The sequence below is a fragment of the Papio anubis genome, chromosome 6, assembly GCF_008728515.1.
Source record: "Papio anubis isolate 15944 chromosome 6, Panubis1.0, whole genome shotgun sequence".
Taxonomy (NCBI): Eukaryota; Metazoa; Chordata; class Mammalia; order Primates; family Cercopithecidae; genus Papio; species Papio anubis.
Window position 1 is genome coordinate 73,011,756 of NC_044981.1, and position 22,384 is coordinate 73,034,139.

Consider the following 22,384-nt stretch of genomic DNA (forward strand, 5'->3'; position numbering starts at 1 on the left):
TGCTGCCATCTGAAAGGATAAACAGCCACATCAAGAAGGATAAAACCTAGAGAATCAAAGTAAATCTAAGCCAGAGCCATGTTAAGTCAACCCTGAAGTCTATGCAGTTTCTGGATTTCCAATGATATGAGTCAGTGCATTTTGATACCATTTAAGGTAGTTGAAATTTGGTTTTCTGCAGTTTGCTAACACAAAACATCTTAACTAGCTAGGCCATGGCAAGGAGTTTGGGTTTTATTTGATACATGATGGAAAGTCATTGATTGTTTTAGATTTTAAAACCTTACTTTAAATAGCATTAGGATAATTGATTAGCAAGAGATAAGAGGTAGCAAGAGAAACAACTTACGCTATGTAGTAGTCCAGGTGAGAGTGGATAGTGGTTTACTTTGGTGCTGTAAGTAGAAGTGAAGATATGTATGCACCTAAAATATATACTAGGGGTAAAGTATACACTGGAGGCTTTTGCTTTAAAGTTGGTAGATTGAGGACACAAATCTAAGCTGGCTCCTATCCTAATGAAAATGATAGTAAGGAACTTTTTTAAAAAGGCACAAACATATGGAGAACATGAGACTGTGCAACAGCAAAAAGTATTAGAAGCTAGAAAGAAATAGACAATTGATGAATCCCTTAGCAGACCCAAGAAAACAGAACCATAAAGGAGAATTTGAGAAAGCCATTAACTAATTTAACACAGTAGAATCTGCCAAAGACTCATAAAATAGCTCTACTAGTTACCTCTGGAAGAGAGAGTGGAAGCTAGGTACTAGAATATAAAATAAGAACGATTGGTCAGAAGTGTGTTTTGGAAGCACTTAGAATCCTGGAGCCCCTCTTCTGTCCCAGGAAAGGGGAATTGTCCTCCCACAATCAGTAAAAGACTGGGTATTTTTTCATTGGAAATAAAAAATAGAATAAAAAGACCATCCCAAGAGGAAAGATATGAACGTATTGATATCAAAGTTCCCTAAAGGAAAAAAGCAGCCAAATCATCCTACACTAAAGCTTACAGTGCACAAGCCTCACCCATGAACCAAGAGCTTCTAGTTAGCTTTCAGTCCTTGCTCTTAAGTATACCCGTATAATCAGGATTAGCAGATACCTGAGGAAATAATCTAATGACAAAACTTAGATCCTGAAGACAATATGGGGAAACCAAAGAGCAGTTAGAAATGCAAAACTTACATTTAAAATGCATATATTCTCAGAAAGGTAAAAGCATGTTTTACAACTAGGAAAAAAAGAAAATGGTGTTTTAAATTTTTCAGGGAATTAAAAAAAACCTTTAAATTTGAAAAATATGGTTATGAAAACACATAAATTAATAACGGTTTGGAAGATTTGGTACATAAAAATTATGCCAATGAATAAAACAAGGTAATTACAATAGGAAAAATGTACCAAAATGGAAAAGTTACATAGTATTTTACATGGCTTGGCTGTGTGTAGTTTAAACATTGAGTAGTGATATAGCAAAATTACTGAAGAAATGTGTGTATATAGGTGAGAGAGCAGGCAAGAGAGTTGGGGGGTGGTGGGAAGGAAGGGAAGGAGGGAGAGAGGGAGAAAAGGGAGGTTAGTGCAGGGCAAAGAAAGTCAAATTATAAACATCCATAGTAGAACATCAATATTTTTTATGTTATTGAGAATAATACAGGTAAATACAAAAACAATCAGCTAGAAGAGTTGCAAATAGAAGTGATGGTGGAAAGGAGTAGGGTGCTACTTGCTACAGAATATATGTTATAAAACTGTCCTTTGGCATATATCTGAACAACTTTAATACAAGTAAAAATCCAGGCCAGGTGTGGTAGCTCATGCCTATAATTCCAGCACTCTGGGAGGCTGAGGCAGGTGAATTGCCTGAGCCCAGGAGTTGAACACCAGTCTGGACAACATGGAGACGCCCTGTCTCTACTAAAAATACAAAAAAATAGCTGGGCAGTGTGGCGAGTGCCTGTAGTCTCAGCTACCTGGGAGGTTGAGATGGGAGAATCCTTGACCCAGGAGGTCAAGGCAACTGCAAGCCATGATTGCACCACTGCACTCCAGCCTGGGTGACAAGAGTGAGACCCTGTCTCAAATAAATAAAATTAAATAAATAAATAAATACCAAAATCCAATAAGTATTAGGAGGAAAATGTAAGGATTTGATATGGAGAAATAGACATCAACAGTATTCATAGTTTCTGATCACTAACAACTGGGTGCATAGAGGTGCCATTTAGAGATATAAGAAGGCCTGGAAGGAGAACAGTCTTGGGAAAGGAGGGGAGCCCAAGTTCACTTTCACACGTATTGAGTTTAATGATAATTGTAAGATGACTGCAAGACAGATTTGCAAAGCAGAGCAAATCAGTGGCCTTATCAATCTGGAGCTTAAAGGAAAGTACTGGCCTGGAAATAAATTTAGTCTTTGTCAGAATATAGAGGTTTTTTAAGGCTATGGGAAAACAAATGAGGATTAGAAAGAGAGGAAGACCTAATACTGAGCCCAGAGGAGCGCCAACATTTAGTGGTCATGTAAAGAAGAAGCCTGCAAAGAAGTTAAAGAATTGGAGGATTAAAGCAATAGGAGAAAAATTAGGAAAGTATTGTCATGCAAGCCAATAGAACAGTATAGTCAGCTTTGCTGCATGCTACTCAGAGGCTTAATAAGGTAAGAACTGAAAGGTGTTCCAAGTCATAAGCTTTTCATATGATTAATATGTAACTGTGATAACCAGATAATTTAGTACCCTTGTCACAAATTTGCTGAAGATAGCCTCAAATCTTAATGTGCTGGCAGTCTTATTATTACTTGCATATAAACAACTTAATTTTCTGAGCTAATGCTGGGGAAGAATAATATAAATAATCCAAAATAATAATTTAAAATTACAAATATATAAGTGTTGTTATCATATTTGCACATGATTTTTGCTGAGCTTAAGACACATGTGCCTTTTAATTGCTGTTTCTGTTACTAGTGACTGTGAATATGTTATGCCATTTTACCATAGCTGTTTTTTTGTTGTTAATAATTTGCCCTTTTCCCTGGTTTTCATCTCCCAGTTATCTCTGTCAAAATACAAAATTCCCCCTTACTTCTATGCTTTAGTTTGGAAACTCTTAGAAACAGACAACAGAGGAACATGGCATGCAGATGACTGTGGTTGTTCATGTTCATTTTGAGAATTAACGCTTTAAAACAAGCACTATTTTTCCTGATGAGGAATATCTGACTCTCTTAACATGATAGGCATTTGAAATTATTGGGAATATCTGAAAGTCAGAATTTTAGTCAGTAGTTAACTAAAATGGATGGGTATTGGAAAATAACAGGTATTCTAAAGAGTTTGCAAAGAACAGAGACTTCTTCAGGTCAACTTAAGAAAAAGCAGAGTATTTCAAAGGTCACTGCAGACGAGCTTGCAGTCTGATTACGTGCAGTGTTGGAGTCCAGTCTGAGTGGTGGGAAAAATTTAAAGATAAAGTTATAGGAAATAGACACAAACCTTCTTGGAAGACTGGGAGGTTTGCGTAGCATCAGTAAAAGATTTGGCTGAAGGCAGTGTAATCCTCTTACTTTGAGTTAATAGCTTAGAGTAGGTACAAAGGAATATAAGGGAGTTTATCTAAAGAATTGTTTACTCATGTGGTCCTAAGACTGACCTTTTGCGGGCAGGACTGATCTCTCTGGGGGAAGGTGACCAGACTAATTACCCACAGTTGTGTTGACTCAAAGCCTTTGTCATTAAATCTGTGCTGAATAAATGTCCGCAGGGCCAGCTAGTCAGGGCACAGTTGCCACAAACTCTTTCTGTGAGTGGCCCGGCCCCATAGCAGCTCTTTCACTGAATATTGGAGTCTGAGTACGTTATTCATCCTTTGTGCAGCCTGGGTCTGCAGGTAGGACCCTGGCAGTGCAGCTATGGGCAAAGGCTTCTTTCTTTGACCTTCTTGTGGTTTCTGTTTTCAAATTATGTATGTGTTAATCTATTAATTAATCTACTGTTTATCTCTTCTCTATATCATGACCTTTTGTTTCCCCCATATTTGAAACTAAACTAAGGACCTGGCACAGTCCTTAACATATTATAATCCAATTGAATTAAGTAATACTAATTCTAATATTTTCTTATTGAATAGTTGAATTAATGACTATCTAATGTCTCTTCTTTTAAAAGTGTATGTCAGGATCATCATGCCAAAATCATCAAGTGTGCTCCAATAAGCCAGATATATGAATATTAATATTTATATATAGAATTTACTCTTTTTAGAAAAAGATGGGGTCGTGCTGCTACCTAGGCTGAAGTACAGTGGTGTGATCATAGCTCATTGCAGCCTTGAACTCCTGGGCTCAAGTGATCCACTGATCTCAGCCTCTCTGGTAGCCGAGATTGCATGCACACAGAACCATGCTTAGCTAACTTTTAAAACTTTTTATTTTTATTTTTATTTATTTTTTAGATTTTTATAGAGACAGGGTCTTGCTTTGCTGCCCAGGCTCTTCTTGAACTCCTGGCTTCAAGCGATCCTCCTTTCTTAGTCTCCCAATGTGCTGGAATCATAGGTTTAAGCTACCATATCTGGTCAGATTTACTTTTAAAATAAAGTGTGGTAAAAATTATTCTGACACTACTATGTTTACTGATACTGTATCACATGATAATTAGATATTGCTTTTGTAGAGCTAAATGGACATCTGTTTTTCTTTTATTTTTCTAATACTTACGACCTGTCTATATCAGTGCAGTTAGATTTCCCAGAAATTGCGCGTTATTTTCCTCCACAGCATGTTAATATACATTAAAAACTTGCTACTCAAAATGTGGTCCGTAAGCCAGCCATGTTGGTATCACCTGGGAGCTTATTAGAAATGCAGAATCTCAAGCCCCATCTATGGAATTCAATTCTCATTTTTAATAATATCCCCAGGTAATTTACATAAACATTAAATTTTGAAAATATTTTGATTCTAATTTCTCATTATGGTCTACATTAAGTTCTTTCTATGTGTTTTGCAATTATTTAATCTTTGTAACAACCCAGGAAAGGTATTTTATTATCTCTGGTTTACAGATGAGGAAACTGAGGCATAAAGAGGCCCAGGCAGGCCTACTTAAGAGACTCTATTCTTAAACAGGACAGTTGTTGCCTTCTCAAAGCTATGGTTTCCTTACTTTCAGCTCCTGAGAGCCCAAGGCCCTGTACTCTGCTATTGTCTTTCCTCTAAGCTCAGAGAACTCTTCTTCCTTTTAGTCTCTAAGTAAATCTTTGATGAGAACCATCTCTGCAGTGGTTACCCACCGGGTTTCAGGGTCAAATGCATGGGTTGTGTGCTTTTTTTAACCCTTTGCACTCTCAAGGGAAATCATGGTGACATTTTTGTCTGGGAAACAGAATTATTGACCTTTTCCTGTATCTTCTGCTCTGAGAAGTCACAGGCCACTGGTACTCAGAATGGAAGGAGGGGAATGTTGTGGAATGTTGTGAATGCAGCTTGAATTCTGGTATTTAGAAGTTCTGTAGGAAATAAAAGTTAAACTGTTGGTTAGGATTAAGGAAGGGATGAGAGAAGGGGAGAACTTGAGTCCATTTTGACTAGGCACCCTAAAACAGTGAAAGTAGATGAATTTTCATTATCAACCTATAAGACATTATGTGATTTTATACATGAGGAAAAGGACTGCTGTTTCTAAAAGATATCTTCTTCATCTACTCATGGCTTTTAAAGTGGCTTTATTGAGTTATTACTTAAGATACAGCATTCAATAAATTTTCATTTACTCAGTTTTGTCTGAAATTCTTTTCCATTTTACACCATGAAATATAAAAATGAAAGTATTTTGGAGACTTTATTCCAGTATGGTTGAGATATTGGCCAGATGACATTGAATCTTTTTTTTTTTCCATAAGGGAAAAGGTCTGAAAGAGGGAAGTCACAGGTTGCTTTTAAGGGGAAAGAGGATGCAACCTAGAAAGCAATGAGAAGATTAGGGCCACTTCTCTAATTTCACAGTTTAATCTGTTGAGTGTATCTATAGGTTCTTATATGTAGCTTTGATTGAGCTGGAAACATAGCCATTGCTGATACATGTTTTGCACATAAGAGTAAGATTTTAAATATAAGTTTTGAATGAATAACTTAATAGATATATGTAAAATTATTATTATTTTCAATCAAACACCTAGCAACTTCAAATCTAGAGCAGCCTATGACTGAGTAAATACAGCACGTATTGTAATCAGCAACCATTTAAATTAACTTCATTTCTCCTTAGAGCTTTTGCCTGAAAATATGAAGGAGTTATTATATTTTTTTGAAAATCTATTGGTTTTTTCCCACTGTTTATGTTTGTGGTCAACTGCAGCTTTGTTTAACCTTCTGCATGCTCAAGGGAAATCATGGTGACATTTTTATCTGGGAAACAGAAGAAATGACTTTTCCTACATTTTGCAGTGATCACTATTTGAAAGATGGAGCCTTTCTGTCTTTCTATTTCTTGTCAATCACAAATCCAATGACTTTAGGTTTATCTAAGAGAAGTCAGTTGGATGAATCCTGGGATGCAAGTGAGCATATATATAGCAATGTCTGCTTACCCTGTGATAGGCATATACCTCAGGATATAGAAAAAACAAATGGCAAAATAACTTAAAAATATACCTTCCTTCATGATAAAAAGCTTGTTTTACTTTACAGATGTGTTCAATTTTATTTTCATGGATCTTAATAAAAACCATGAAAAATCAGATGAAGCTGACAGCTCTACATGACAGTAATAACTTCAGATGCTAGAAACTATAGAAAATATAACAGAAGTATGTATTTTTTTTCTTGGCTTTGTAAGTACTTGAAACCAGAACAGTCTCAGAAAGATGTCTTAGTTTATTTCATCAAGAGTTTTAATTTGTGTTGTGGAAGCAAGTTTTTCTAAAATATAAGATCAATTTTAGTCCAAAGTAAGAGGCCTCTTTTTTATTTTATTAATTTTCATGAATATCTCTTTTTTTTTATGGTAAGCATTTTTTATGAGAAAGAACAGCAAGTTGAACAAAATGTTAGGAATTAAATGTTGCCAGTAGGATATGCTTTACATGATTTCAAAGTAAAATCAAATCACCTCAAATCAGAACATTTGAACACTAATTCATCCTACATTTAAACAACATTTGTGTATGTCCACTTATCAATATATGTTTACTATTGTTTAGTTTTTATGTTTTGCCAGAAGATATGTTCTTTAGAGAATAATACTGAAACCTCTTTTTATAGCAATCTAATCTTAAATAATTGAATTAAGAGAAATCAAGTTAAACAGCTACAGAGAAATACAGTGTGCATTTCTTCTTCCAGTTTTTCTGCTAACTGACATAAAATTAGCAGTAGTCTTTAGCCTATTTTTTAAGCAGTGATGCATGAATTCCAGCCAGACCCATTGAATCTCTGGGAATGTGAAGTTCTAAGTTTCACAGGCAATTCTAATGCTCATTGTTCATGGAGAACCACTGTGCTATAGAGGCAACTGATTTCAGAATATACACACACACCAATAAGTAACTGAAAGAACAAACTATCTTTCCTTTTTTTTTGAAGATTTAATATGGGTACTACTGAAGTTTTCAGATGCTGTAGTGATCACCAGTCTCTCAATAGGATGCTATGTGTTTTCTAATTTAAACTGTTACTGAGGAGACACTGTGTGTTGAGCAGGCATCACATGCTAGCTGTTTTGGCAAATGGTGGGTTGACATAACCTGACTCAGCAACTGGGGGAGACTTTCTGCCCATCAACAAATGCTATGTAAAAATAGATTAATGTATCTCTTTGATGCATTTCAAATCTATGAACATGAGACTTCATTCCTTATGAATTAATTAAATACCAAGGGAATTCATACTGAAGAAACTGTACATCCTTAGGTACAAGAGTGTCAATTAAATCTGGCAGAACAACAATTCAAACACAGGGGTTATTACGAAGCACTTTTAAAATTTGCAGTCTGGTAAGTAATAGCAAATGACTGGATGTTTAGCATTGTTAAATGTACATGTCAAATTAAACTGACTTGCCCCAAGTTGGTTTTTCAGAATACCATATTTGATGGAATAATTTCTCCTTTTATACCCCATGATAAATGGAAGAAAAAATGTAATTGGCCATCTGAGTCCTGTTCACTTGCCATCCTAGGCGACTCGTATTAATCTTTCTATTTCTCATTCTCACTTTATAAAGAGCTACTTGTCCAAAGTTCCCAAGATCTCAGTTGCAAAGCACAAAGGATATTCAAGCATTGAGGCTTATTAGAAGTTTGCCCATATGCCCTATTCCCATTCTACTTACTTTTATGACATAGTAACGCTGAAATTTCTCCGTCTGCTGATCACTGGAGCTAAGATAGTATAGAATTCGGGAAATCATTGGGGATTTGGATTGGGAAATCAGTTTTTCACTTATTGGAAAAATATATGCCTTCTCTGAGACTGCATTTTATCTTTTGAAAATGGATTGGAGGAGGATAAAATGATGTTTTTGGAGGCACTTTGTAAATATGTAAAACTTTATGCAAATACTATTATTTTATTCTTAAATGCAGCTCTCTGGAGTGAGAGATGATCCATAAAGGCCACATGTAGCATTAACATCTTTGTGAAAATTTGTTTCAAGCACTTCTCAAGTATATATTACCACTTGGAGATAACAGGCCTAATTTGGTATCTAGAAATATCATATTTTCCATATTTGCAGTAAACTCTTTGGAATGGAGAAAGACATAGCAGAAGGAATAAGAGGGAGGACCTTGAGTGAAGGCAATGATAGGGCACAGACTAGACATTTCTCATATCTCACTACTTTTCCCTTAAGTTTTATCTGACTCTAGTACATGATTCTGCAAAGCAGTTACCAAGAATGAAAAAGCAAAGCAAGGATATTGTGTATGTATATTGTGTATGTATATGTCACTGCATATACATAAAATTTGCTTATTTTTATGAGAAGGTTTGTTTTTGTGAGAAGGTGAGATAAATTACTAGTATTTAATTTGGAAAGAGTGGAGGTGAGTAGAGATTTCAGTTTACTTTTCTTTGTTAGAGAGCTTTTGGCCCCAGGCTCTTACTTTTACAGCTAGATAGCAGGAAATTGAGGAAGGAACTGCCATTTTTTTCAACTGTAGTTGGATATAAATGGTTATCAGCTTTGTTGGCTTGACCAGAGTCCCTCATCCTCACTGAATATTAAAATTACCTAGATTGCTCCCATCAGATTTACAGTATTACAGTCTTGGATGGTACCTGTCGCATATTTAGTTTTGAATGAATGCCACAGAAACATCTGAAGCACAACCAGAGTTTTACCTTATTTTTACCTTTCACAGTCTCTGAGTTAACATTCCTAAATGTGTTTCAGGTATCCACTATTCCTGTTTAAAAAAATAAAAATAAAAAGTTATGGAATGGGAATTATTTGATTAAACTATTTTCTTAATGTTCTTGTGAAAAGTATATCTATAGGGGAAGATTCGTAAAGGAAAAATATAGTGGAGTGAAGAGGTTTTTGTTGGGGAAATTATATATATCTCTCTCTCTCAAATTTTGAGTGACTGTCATGGTAACAGCTGATAGTGATTTTATGCATGATTTCTTAATTATGAGCAGTCTCTCACTAAGGTAAAATTGTAAACATGTTATTGAATTTAGAATAAATAGAGTAATATATGTTAAATAATTAATAATTTTCTTTAAAGGAATCTAAGTGGGGATCATGTATTTCAATAAAAACTAACATTGCTACAAGTAAAGGTACTATATAAACAATTGTAAACATTCCCATTTTATAGTAAATATTACAAGGATGTCAAACATTATTCCTTCTATACAACATTTAACAGGAGGTGCTAGGAAATGTAATAAGACAAGGAAAAGAAATAAGTAATAAGGCATAGAAGGGGGGAAGTAAAACTGTTTATATTTGTAGTTAATATGATTAATGCATATAGTAAATCCAAGAGAATCTGCAAATGATTAGAAATAACAGAACTTAACAAAGTTTTAGATGGGAAGGCATTACTCAAATTTAAAGCTTCTTTATGCCATTAGTGATATGTTAGAAAGTTGGTTAAGAAAAAAATTTCGTTGACAATAGCAACAAAAAATGTATAAGACTAAAAATAAAAGTAGTATCTCTGTGGGAAAAACTTAAGAATATTAACAAAAGAAGTAAAATAATTAAAGGGATAACTACATCATGTTGATGAATATGTGTATTAAAAAAATATGAAAGCAGTCCTGCCTACACAGTTGGGAGATACGCCTATCTGTGCTGCCCAGCAAGCTTGATAACCCTGGACCCACAGCAGATTCTGAAATGGTCTTGTATTTTGGCTCCAGACCTTCTCAGATGTACTCTGAGAGAAGTTCTGCTTACCCAGGGGCTTGGAGGTAGACACATTGTCTGTGTTCCCTGAGGCAGATATGCAGACTTTGATCTGAACTGTGGACACTGAAGCAGCCAGGTGATCCAGTTCCTGTAAGCCATGTTCTTTAGCAGGGACTTTCTACTAGAGAAACAGCCAATGACCTAGCAGGAGCCCTCCCAGAGACCCAGAGCCCTCCCAAAGGCCACATTCATCTGTGCACCTGCTAATGGGGCCTTCCATTTGCAGACCAAGAAGCTGACCCTGAGTTTATTTCCCAGCCTAGTGACCAAGGTCCTGAAGCCAGTCTAGTTCACTTAGGGACTACACATTATCTATACCTGCTTAAGGTCCTGGTGGTTGGTGGGGTGGTAACCATCCCAACAGCCTTGGACCTCTGCAGATCCAGCAACAGCCATGTGCTCTGGCTCCAACACCACTAGACTGCAATCCCAGGTGCAATTCTATCAGCCCAGGGGTCCAACAAGATAAAGCTTTTTTTGGCATAAATCAGTCTAAAAAGATTGGAAGAGGTGTTTGCTCCTTCAAATGCACAGACAACCATGCAAGGCTACGCAGGTGACAAAGAATTAAGCAAATATGGCACCACCAAAAGAAACTAATAAAACTCTAATAACTAATCATAAAGAAATGGAGATCTAAAAATTACCTGAAAAATGTTTCAAAATAATCATATTAAGCTCAATAAGATGCAAGAGAGCACAGATATATAACCACATGAAATTAGAAAAATAATACATGAACAAAATTAGAAGTCAAAGAAATAGAAACCATAAAAAAGAACTAAACAGAAATCCTGGAGGTGAAGAATTGGAGAACTGAAAAATTCTATATAGAAATTCTATAGCAGATTCAATCATATGGAAAAAGAATTAGTAAGCTCAAAAACAGATCATTTAAAATTAGCCAACTATAGAGAACAAAAGGAAGAATAATTAAAAAATGTAAAAAAGATGGATCTATGAAACACCAGAAGCTTATAGATATATGGATTATGGTAGTGCCAGAAGAAAACACAAGAGACCAAAGGAAAGATTATTTAAATAATTACTTAGTGAAATCAGTAACAGAAAAATACTCCATGTTCTTACTTATAAGTGGGAACTAAACAACAGGTACACTTAGACATATGGAGGAAATAGTGGACATTGATGATTACAAAAGGGGGAAGGGAGGGAGAGAGTGAATATTGAAAAATTACCTATTGGGTACAATGTTTACTGTTTGGGCAATGACCACACTAGATGTCCAAACTCCACCACTATGCAATATATTTATGTAGCAAACCTGCACAAGTACTTCCTTAATTTATAAAAATAGAAAAACTAAAAATTAGCAAAATACTTATTGAAAACTTCCCAAATCTTGGGAGAGATATGGGCATCCAGATTCTTTAAGTTTAGAGAACTGAAAGCAAGATCAAACCAAAGAAAATTGTTTTGAGACTCATTATGATCATACTGTGAAAAGTGAAGGATAAAGAGAGTATCTTTTCTCAAATTAACAAAAAAGTTGTATCTATCTTATACAACATGGTGTTTTGAAATATCTGTGCATTGTGGAGTGGCTAAATCAAGCTAACTGACGTAAGTATTACATCACATACGTACCATACCTTTTGTGTTGAGAGAACTTAAAATCTAATCTCTAGTAATTTTCAAGAATACATTATTATTAACTGTATTTATGTGGTATAACCATTTTTACAATAGATCAATTGAACTTATTTCTCCTATCTAACTGAAATTTGGACCAACATCTCTGATCATCCTTTGACCAACACCACCCACACCTCCTCACTACCTCAACCCTGCACTGATAACCACCATAGCACTCTTTACTGCTATGAGTTCAACCTTTTTAGGTTTCTGATGTTAGAGAGATTATAGAGTATTTGTCTTTTTGTGCCTCGCTTATTTCGCTTAATATAATGTCCTCCAGGTTCATCCATTTTATTGCCAGTGACAGGATTTTTTTTTTTTTAAGGATGAATAGTATTCCATTGTGTATATATACCACATTTTCTTTATTCAGATAAAGTATTGATGGACAATTAAGTTGATTCCAGCTCTTGTGAGTAAGGCTGCAATGAATATGGGAGAATATATGTTTTTTCAAAACACTCATTTACTTATTTTGGATATATTCCCAGGTGTAGGATGTCTGGATCATATGATAGTTGTATTTTTACTTTTTTGGGGAACCTTTATAATGTTTTCCATTATGACAGTACTGATTTACACTCACACCAACAGTGTACAAGGGTTTCCTTTTCTGCAAATTCTTGCCAGTACTTGTTATCTTTTGCTTTTTTGATAGTAACCATTCTAAAAGGTGTGAGGTGACATCTCATTGTGGTTTTGATTTGCAATTCTCTGATGATTAGTGCTATTGAGCAGATTTTTTTATATGCCTGGTGGCCATTTGTATGTCATCTTTTGAGAAATGTCTATTCAGGTTCTTTGCTCATTTGTAAATCATATTATTTGTTTTCTTTCTGTCTTTTAAGTATTTAGATATTTTGGATATTAACCCCTTACCTTATACAGGGTTTGCAAATATTTTTTTCCCACTCCATAGGTTGTCTTTTAACTCTTTTCATAATTTCCTTGGCTATACATAACCTTTTCAGCTTAATGTAATTCTACTTGTTTATTTTTGCTTTTATTGCCTGTCCTCTTGAATCATATACAAAAAAATATTGCTCAGACTAATGCTATGAAACATTTCTCCTATGTTTTCTTCTAGTAATATTACATTTTTTGTCTTATGTTTAAGTCTTTAAACAATTTTGAGTTGATTTTTATATATGGTGTGAGATAAGGATCTAATTTTATTGTTTTGCATGTGGATATCCAGTTTTCCCAGCACTGTTTTATTTATTTTTTGATACGGAGTCTCACTCTGTCATCCAGGCTGGAGAGCAGTGGTGCGATCTTGGCTGACTGCAAGCTCCACCTCCCAGGTTCACACTATTCTCCTGCCTCCTATTCTCCTGTAGCTGGGACTACAGGCGCACGCCATCACACCTGGCTAATTTTTTGTGTTTTTAGTAGAGATGAGGTTTCACTGTGTTAATCAGGATGGTCTTGATCTCCTGACCTTGTGATCCACCCGCCTTGGCCTCCCAAAGTGCTGGGATTACAGGCATGAGCCACTGTGCCCGGCTTTCCCAACACTGTTTATTGAAGAGAATTTTTTTTTTCCCCCAGTGTGTGTTAATAGCAACTTTATTGAAAATCATTTGACCATAGTGTATGGATTTTTTTTTTTTTTTTTTTTTTTTCTGAGCTTACTATTAAAGAGAGACTCTTAAAAGTGGTAAGGGAGACTGATCACATACAAGTAAACCTCCATAACATTATCAGTAGATTTCTCAATAGAAATTTTATAAGCCACAAAGGAGTAGGATTATATATTCTAAGTGCTTTAAGAAAAAAGACACCCAAGAATACTCTATCCAGCAAAGCTGTCCTTCATGAATGAGAGATAGAGAGTCTCAAAGAAAAGCTGAGGTAGTTCATAACAAGACCTGTCTTACAAGAAATGCTATGGGGAGTTCTTTGGGTTGAAATGAAAGGACACTAAATAACAACATGAAAATACATGAAATGATAAAACTCACTGGAAAAGGTAAATATGTAGTGAAAAGCGGAAAAGTCTAATATTGTAATGGTGTGTATAAGTCATTTTAACTCTAGTATAAAAATTAGACAAAATTGTCAAATATATTTATAGCTATAATAATTTGTTAATGGATACACAGTATGAAATAATGTAAAGTGTGATATAAATAGCATGTTATTGATGTTAGAGAGGAAAGAAGAGGTTAGAGGAGAGGTCAACGTGTAATTTTTGTATGTGATTAAAGTTATTATCAGCTTCAACTAGAATGTTTTTTTTGTTTTGTTTTGTTTTGTTTTTTTTTGAGACGGAGTCTCGCTCTGCCACCCAGGCTGGAGTGCAGTGGCCGGATCTCAGCTCACTGCAAGCTCCGCCTCCCGGGTTCACGCCATTCTCCTGCCTCAGCCTTCCAAGTAGCTGGGACTACAGGCGCCCGCCACCGCGCCCGGCTAGTTTTTTTGTATTTTTTAGTAGAGACGGGGTTTCACCATGTTAGCCAGGATGGTCTCGATCTCCTGACCTCGTGATCCGCCCGTCTCGGCCTCCCAAAGTGCTGGGATTACAGGCTTGAGCCACCGCGCCCGGCTCAACTAGAATGTTATAAATAAGATGCTTTATGCGAGCTTGTGATATCCACAAAGAAAAACCTCTAATTGATACAGAAAAGATTAAGATAAAAAATGAAAGCATACCACAGGAAGAGATTAATAAATCAAAGAGAAACACAGCAAGAGAAGAAGAAATATACAAAGGAATTACAAAATAGTCAGAAAATAATTAAGAAAATGGAAGTAGTAAGCCCTTACCTGTCAATAATTACTTTAAAAGTAACTGGATTAAATTCTTCAATCAAAAGACACAAAGTGGATGAATAGATTTAAAGAAAAAAGATTCAACCACAGGGCTGCCTACAAGGAACTCACTTCAGTTTTAACAACACAGCTGGGATGAAAGTAAAGGGATAGAAAAGAGATTCCATTCAGATAGTAAATAAAGGAATGCAGGAGTGGCTATACTTATATCAGACAGAAGAATCTTTTATTCCAAAACTGTCATAGACACAAAAATGTCACTGTATAATGTTAAAGTGGTCAGTTCCTCGAAGAGGATATGACAGTTGTTAACATCTAAGAACCTAACATCAAAGCGCCTAAATATATTTTAGATACAAATATTAACAAAACTGAAGAGAAAGATAGGGCCATTCAATAATAGTAAGGGGCATCAGAACCACACTTTCAATAATAGACCATCCAGACAGAAAAAAAAAATTGGACTTGAATAACATTGTAGTTAAAATGGCCCAAACAGACATATTTCATCTTACAGCAGCAGAATACACATTTTTGAAGTCTATAAAGAACTTTCTTCAGGATAGGTTATATGTTGGTCAACAAAAGAAGTCTTAACAACTTTAAGAACGTTGATATCATCTCATATATACATACTTTGACCACAATAGTATGAAGTTAGAAATCAATTCCTGGAAGAATCTTGTAAAATTCACAAGGATGTGCATTTTGAACAACCAGTGGATAAAACAAGAAATAAAAATGGAAAGCAAAAATGTATTAAGATGAAGAAAAATAGAAACACAACATAGCATATCTTATGAGTTGTAGTAAAAACAGTTCTAAGGTGAAGTTCATAGCAGTAAATGATTACCTTAAAAATGAAAAATCTCAAACAACCTAACTTTACACCTAAAATAACTAGACAAAGAAGAATAAACTAAGCCCAAAGGCAGCATAATAAAGGAAATAAAAATGATTAGCACAGAAATAAATGAAATTAGAAAGATGATAGACTTAAAAACAACAAATCTCTGACTTAACTGTCACCAATAATTTTACTCCTTGCTCATGCTTTGTGGAGTTTAAAGATCCAAACTGATTAAAAAAGACATGCTTTTCCCTCTGTTAGAGGCAGCCTGCCTACAGTCATGCATGCACTCACACCAAAATACAAGCCTTTTGTCCTACCTACCCTTGACCTAGCTTAAATCACACACATACACACACACACACACACACACACGACAATAGAAATGGTAAACAAAACTAAGAGTCGTGTTTTTGAAAAGATAAACAAAATTGACAAATCTTCAGCTAGAATAAGTGAAAAAAGAGAGAAGATTCAAATAGTATTATAAATGAATGAGGAGATATTACCAGTGATACCACAAAAATGCAAAGAATCATAGGAGATTACGGTGAACATTATATGCCAACATATTGGATAATCTAGAAGAAATTGATAAATTCTTAGAAATACACAACCTACCAAGACTGAATCCTGAAGAAATAGATTATCTTAACATAGCAATAATGAATAAAGAGATTGCATCAGGAAAAAAACAAACAAAAAACAAAAAAAAAACTCCCAACAAATAAAATCTCAGGACCAGAAGACTTTATAGGTGAATTCTACCAAACATTTAAAGTGCAATTAATGCCAGTCATTTTTCCAAAATATGAAGAGAAGTGAACACTTCCAAACTCATTTTATGAGGACAGCATTACCCTGATACCAAAACTAGACAAGGACAGTACAAGAAAAGGAAGTACTGGTGAATATCCTTGATACATATATGCAAAATGCACAACCAAATAGTAGCAAACTAATTTCAGCAGCACATTAAAAAGATCCTATGCTGTGATAGGGTATGATTTATCACAGGGGTCAAAGTATGATTTCTTCATAACCACATTAAGAATGAAAGATTAAAAATCATGATTGATCACATACAGAAAACCACTGGAGAAAATTCAATATCCTGTTATGATACTATCTCTCAACAAATTATGTATAAAAGGAGTGCACTTCAACATTATAAAGACCATGTATGATAAATCCACAGCTAACATCATACTCAGTGGTGAAAAGTTGAAAAGTTTCCCTCTACCTCAGGAACAGAACAAGGGTGCCCACTCAGAACACTTCTATTCAGCGTATCAGTGGAGGTCCTAGCCAGAGCAATTAGGCAAGAGAAAGAAAGAAAAGATTCAAATTTGAAAGGAAGAAGTTACTTTATTTCTGTTCACAGATGGCATAATTGTATATAGAACACCCTAAAAATGCCATCGAAAAACTGTTAAAACTAGGAAATGAATTCAGTAAAGTTGAAGACTGCAAAATAAACATTTTAAAAAATCAGATGTGCTTCTATATACTAACAACAGACTATCTGAAAAATAAATCAAAGAAGCAATCCCATTTATAATAGCATCAAAAATAAGAATAAGTTTAACCAAGGAGGTGTAAAATCTGTACAATGAATACTTAAGATATTTGTGAAAGAAACCGAAAGACAAGTATTTAAACATATCCCTCGTTTATGAATTGTAATAATTTATATTGTCCATACCACCCAAAGTGAGCTACAGATTCAGTGCCATCCTCATTAAAATTCCAAAGGCTCTTTTCACTGAAATGTAAAATGCTAAAATTCCTATGGAACCTCAAAAGACCCCAAGTAGCAGAAGCAATCTTGAGAATGAAGATCAAAGCTTATGCATTTACACTCCCTGTTTTGAAACTATATCATAAAAAGCTATAGTAATATAAACAGGGTGATACTGGCATAAAAGCAGACATGTAGACCAAGGGAACAGAATAGATACCTAAAAAATAAACCCACATGTGTATGATTAGCTATTTTTGACAAGGGTGCCAAGAATACAAAAGGGTTAAAGGATAGTCTGTTTAGTAAATGGTGTTGGGAAAATTGGATATCCATATGTAAAATAATGAAAGTCGATTCTTATCTTACACCATACTTATAAATTAAGTCTGAATGTTTTAAAGGCGTAAATTAAGACCTGAAAGTATAAAATTCTTATAAGAAAGCATAGGGAAAAAGTTCTTTGACATTGGTCTTGGCAGTGATTTTTTGGATATGACACCAAAGCACAGAAAGTAAAAACAGAAACAAGTGGGTCTGCATTAACCTAAAATGTTTTGCACAGCCAGGGAAACAATCAATAGCGTGAAAAACCACCTTATGAAATGGGAAAAAATTTGCGAGTTTATTAAGGAGAATTAGCTCACAAGATCACAAGGCAAAGTCCCATGATGGGCCATCTGCAAGCTGAGGAAGAAAGAAGCCAGTAGTGGCTCAGTATAAGTCTAAAAGCCTCAAAATTAAGGAAGCCAAGAGCCTTCAGTCTGTAGTCAAAGGCCCAAGAGCCCCTGGCAAACCACTGCTACAAATCCAGGAGTCCAAAGGTGGAAGAAATTGGAGTCTGATGTCCAAGGGCAGGAAGAACAATGGATGGAAGCATCCAGCACAGGAGAAAGTTGAAAGCCGAAAGATTCATCAAGCCAGCTTATCCCATCTTCTTACACCTGCTTTGTTCTAGCCACACTGGTAGCTGATTATATGGTGCCCACCCATATTAAGGGTGGGTCTTCATCTCCCAATCGACAAACTCAAATGTTCATCTCCTCTGGCAACACCCTCACAGACACACCCAGAAACAATACTTTACCAGCTATCTAGGCATCCTTCAATCCAATCAAGGTGACACCTAGTATTAACTATCACACTTATTAAAGTAAGAGTCTCACACACAAGCATATGTATGTCTGAATGACTACACTGTTGGGTTTATAACAGAAATAATAATAGCAAAAGATAGGAGATACTAAACTAGCAAAAGATACTAAACTAGAATAAGTTTGCTTTGTTTTACTGACAATAAGTCAGTACTTACTTGAAGGATATTATTTTTTAGTTTAAGATTCATATTGTAATAATGCAACCATTAAAATCAAACTTACAAATAAAACCAAAAAATCAACAGGTAAATATAAAATGTATACATTTGATGCAAAGAGGGTAGTAAAGAAGGAAGAGGGGAATAAAAAATGAGAAAAAATTAAATCAAAAAGCAAAATGGCAGGTCTAAATCCTAACGTATTGATTACTATTCAAATAATTAAATACTTATCAAATATTTGTTTAATAAATACGATGTATTAATATTAATAATTAAAATAAACATGAAGGAGTAGACGTTCTAATTAAAAGATAAAGATTGTCAAATTGATAAAAAAATAGGTTCCAACTCTGTGCTATTTATAGATGAGGCACTTTAAATTCAAAGAGTAAAATAAGTTTAAAGTGAAAAGTTGGGAAAAGTTACAACATACAAACAGTAAGCATAAGAGAGCTGGAATAAGTACATCAACATCAGGCAAAATAGACTGAGAAAGGAATAATGCAAAGAAAGAAGAGTCATAAGGATAAAAGTGTCAATACATCGGGAAGAAATAGCATAATGTATTTTTACCTAACAGCAGAGCCACAGAAGTGACAAAATTGAAAGGCCTGATAGATAACTTCATACTCATTCTGCAATAAATGATAGAAAAAAGTAGGTGGAAAAATCTGCAAGGATATTAAACACTACTGACAAAATCGACTTAACTTATATAGAAAATCCTAGCCAACAATAGCAGTATGCACATTCTTTTAAAATATACATGAAAATAGTCCATATGCTAGACCATGAAAGTACTTGCTTGTTCTCTGGTGAGCAGGTGTATGTAAGCCTACCCTCAAGGGCTAAGGGAGCTGAGAGGCAAAAAATAAATAAATAAATAAAAATAAAATAAAAAAAGTAAATAAATAAATAAATTTCTCAGAAAAGAGTTAGTAGGGACTTATGAACAGAAGCAATGCTTGGAGAGGCTGTGAGATGGTGGATCCTTGCACCCACTCTCCAAAAAACATCCCTCATGTATCAAGCTTTTAGTGTAAAACAGGTACAGACGGTCACACTTCAGACTTTCTTGCCAACATTTGTGACCACTGGGGAGGTCAGATAAGCATCTTTATGAGGCATTGTCTCAAGACCTTGCTGCAGAACGGCTTGGTATGCGGAATCAAATATGAGTCATCAATTTTGCTTCCATATGGCATCATTCTTGCAATGCAGCAGGCTATTTTCCTATACTCCATAGTTTAAAACCAGCACTTACATTTTCTTTATACACCATGGAATACTATGCAAGCATTAAAAGATGAGTTCATGTCCTTTGCAGGGACATGGATGATGCTGGAAACCATTTTTCTCAGCAAACTAACACAAGAACAGAAAACCGAATACCACATCTTCTCACTTGTAAGTGGCAGTTGAACAATGAGAACACATGGACACAGGAAGGGGAACATCATACACCAGTGCCTGTCAGCAGGTGGCGGGCTAGGGGAGGGCGAGCATTAGGAGAAATACCTAATGTAGGTGACGGTTTTATGGGTGCAGCAAACCACCATGGTACATGAATACCTGTGTAACAAACCTGCACATTCTGCACATGTACCCCAGAACTTACAAAATGTATATGTATATATATACAGTGCGCTTACAATCTCACATGCCTACCCTTTTCATGATAGTCCCTGGGCTTAGAGGGAGGGTGCTTGATATTTTATAGCTTTAGCAGCAGTGCATTGGCTCCACTGAAGGCAAATGTTGCAGCAATAGAAAAGGCAAAAACAGGATAGTAAACAACATGTAACACCTAAACTAAGAAGCAGCTTCTGCCCCTAGATAGCCCAGGACCCAAAAAATCCATGAAGCTGATCATTCATAGTGGGAGTTTGGTCTGAGAGATTGGTTATTTGGGTTTTCATATCAGTCATTAATTTAGTGATACTTTCTTTTGTATCAAGGATATTAACATAGCATTCATTCATTTGTTAGGATCACACAAGTCCCCCCCTGTGCAACAGTGAATATGTCAAAACCATGCAATTTTGGAGGACAGCGTTTCTCATGAGAGTAACTTGTGTATTTAAAAGGGAGATTTTCATGAAGCAATCGTTCAAATTTTTCTTTGTATAATTTGTTAGAGCTTCCACATGCCAAATAACATCTTCAGTGCCTGGTTAAGGAAGGAAAACATGACTATACCAATGGAAAACAGATATAACTCAGCAGGATTTCATATGAGGGAGATACACAGGCTTTATAAGGCTATGAACTATCTGGCCTTGTGCCCATTTATAACCCAAAGAACATCTTCCTAACAATTGGTGGTGGGGGAGGGCATGGTAAAGAGGGTAACCAAGGCCATAAGTTGGTGCCATATATCCAAAGCATTTCTTTTGGGACCAACCAATAGATTCCTAGATATAGTGCCCATTCTGTACATACTAATCAGTACTTTGTAATATTATGTAAACATCTGTATCTTGGTACCCATCTCTTATCCTTGTTTAATTTGGCCAATTATCTTTAAAATGATTCTTTGGTTTACAGTATAGTGCAGGGCAAATGACTAAGCTGACCAAAAGATGGAGTTAACCAAAGAAACTCATTCCATATTTGGGTTATACTATTGTGGTATCTGGTCATTTTGTTCTTTAGTTGGGATATTACCAGTGGAGAGTGAGTGAGTTAGTTTCAATGTCAGAAAAACTCTCCCCATGTCCATTTTCAGAAAGGGTGGTATTAATATTAATGGGCCATTCAGTGATGTTTATCTCTAGTCATACGTGAGCTTAATACCATTATGTAATTTTGGGAATGATGATATATTCCTCATATTCTATCCAGTCCTGCTCTTGGAAGGGAGATACCCACCATGGCAGGCCAGGATCATCAGAGAGTGGTATGAGACTACATACCCAAAAGGTGTTTTTCTGTAAGCCATCATCATAGTTTTGGGCCCATTGTAGGTTTCATTCATGGGCAACAGCTGGTGAGAGTAGTGACAGAAGATAGCAACCAAGACCAAAAGGGGGGGAAAAAAAATAAAACAACTTAGTGGGTACTTGCAAGGAAAGATTTTCTTCATCTTTTAGAATAACATTAGTTGGCATAGTTTTTTTTTTTTTTTTTTTTTCTATTTCTGTGAAGAATGTCATTGGTATTTTGATAGGGATTGCATTGAATCTGTAGATTGCTTTGGGTAGTAAGGACATTTTAACAATATTAATTTTTCTAATCCATGAACATAGAATAATTTATATGCAACCACAAAAAAGAAAAAAACAGTGTTATCCTAATGAAAAAGAACAAATTTGAAGGCATCCCATTACCTTACTTCAAATTATACTACAGAGCTATAGTAACTACAACAGCATGGTACTGGCATAAAAACACATAGACCAATGGGACAGAATAGGGAACCGAGAAACAAACTCTTCAAAAATGAGTTCAGTTGTTGGGATCACACAAGTCCCCTGTTGTGCAGCAGCAGTACTGGAATAAAAACAGAAACACAGACCAGTGGAACAAAATAGAGATCTTAGAAACAAACTCATTGAACATGGGCTCAGTTGTTATTATCACATATTCCTCCCTTGTACACTTGTTTCTTC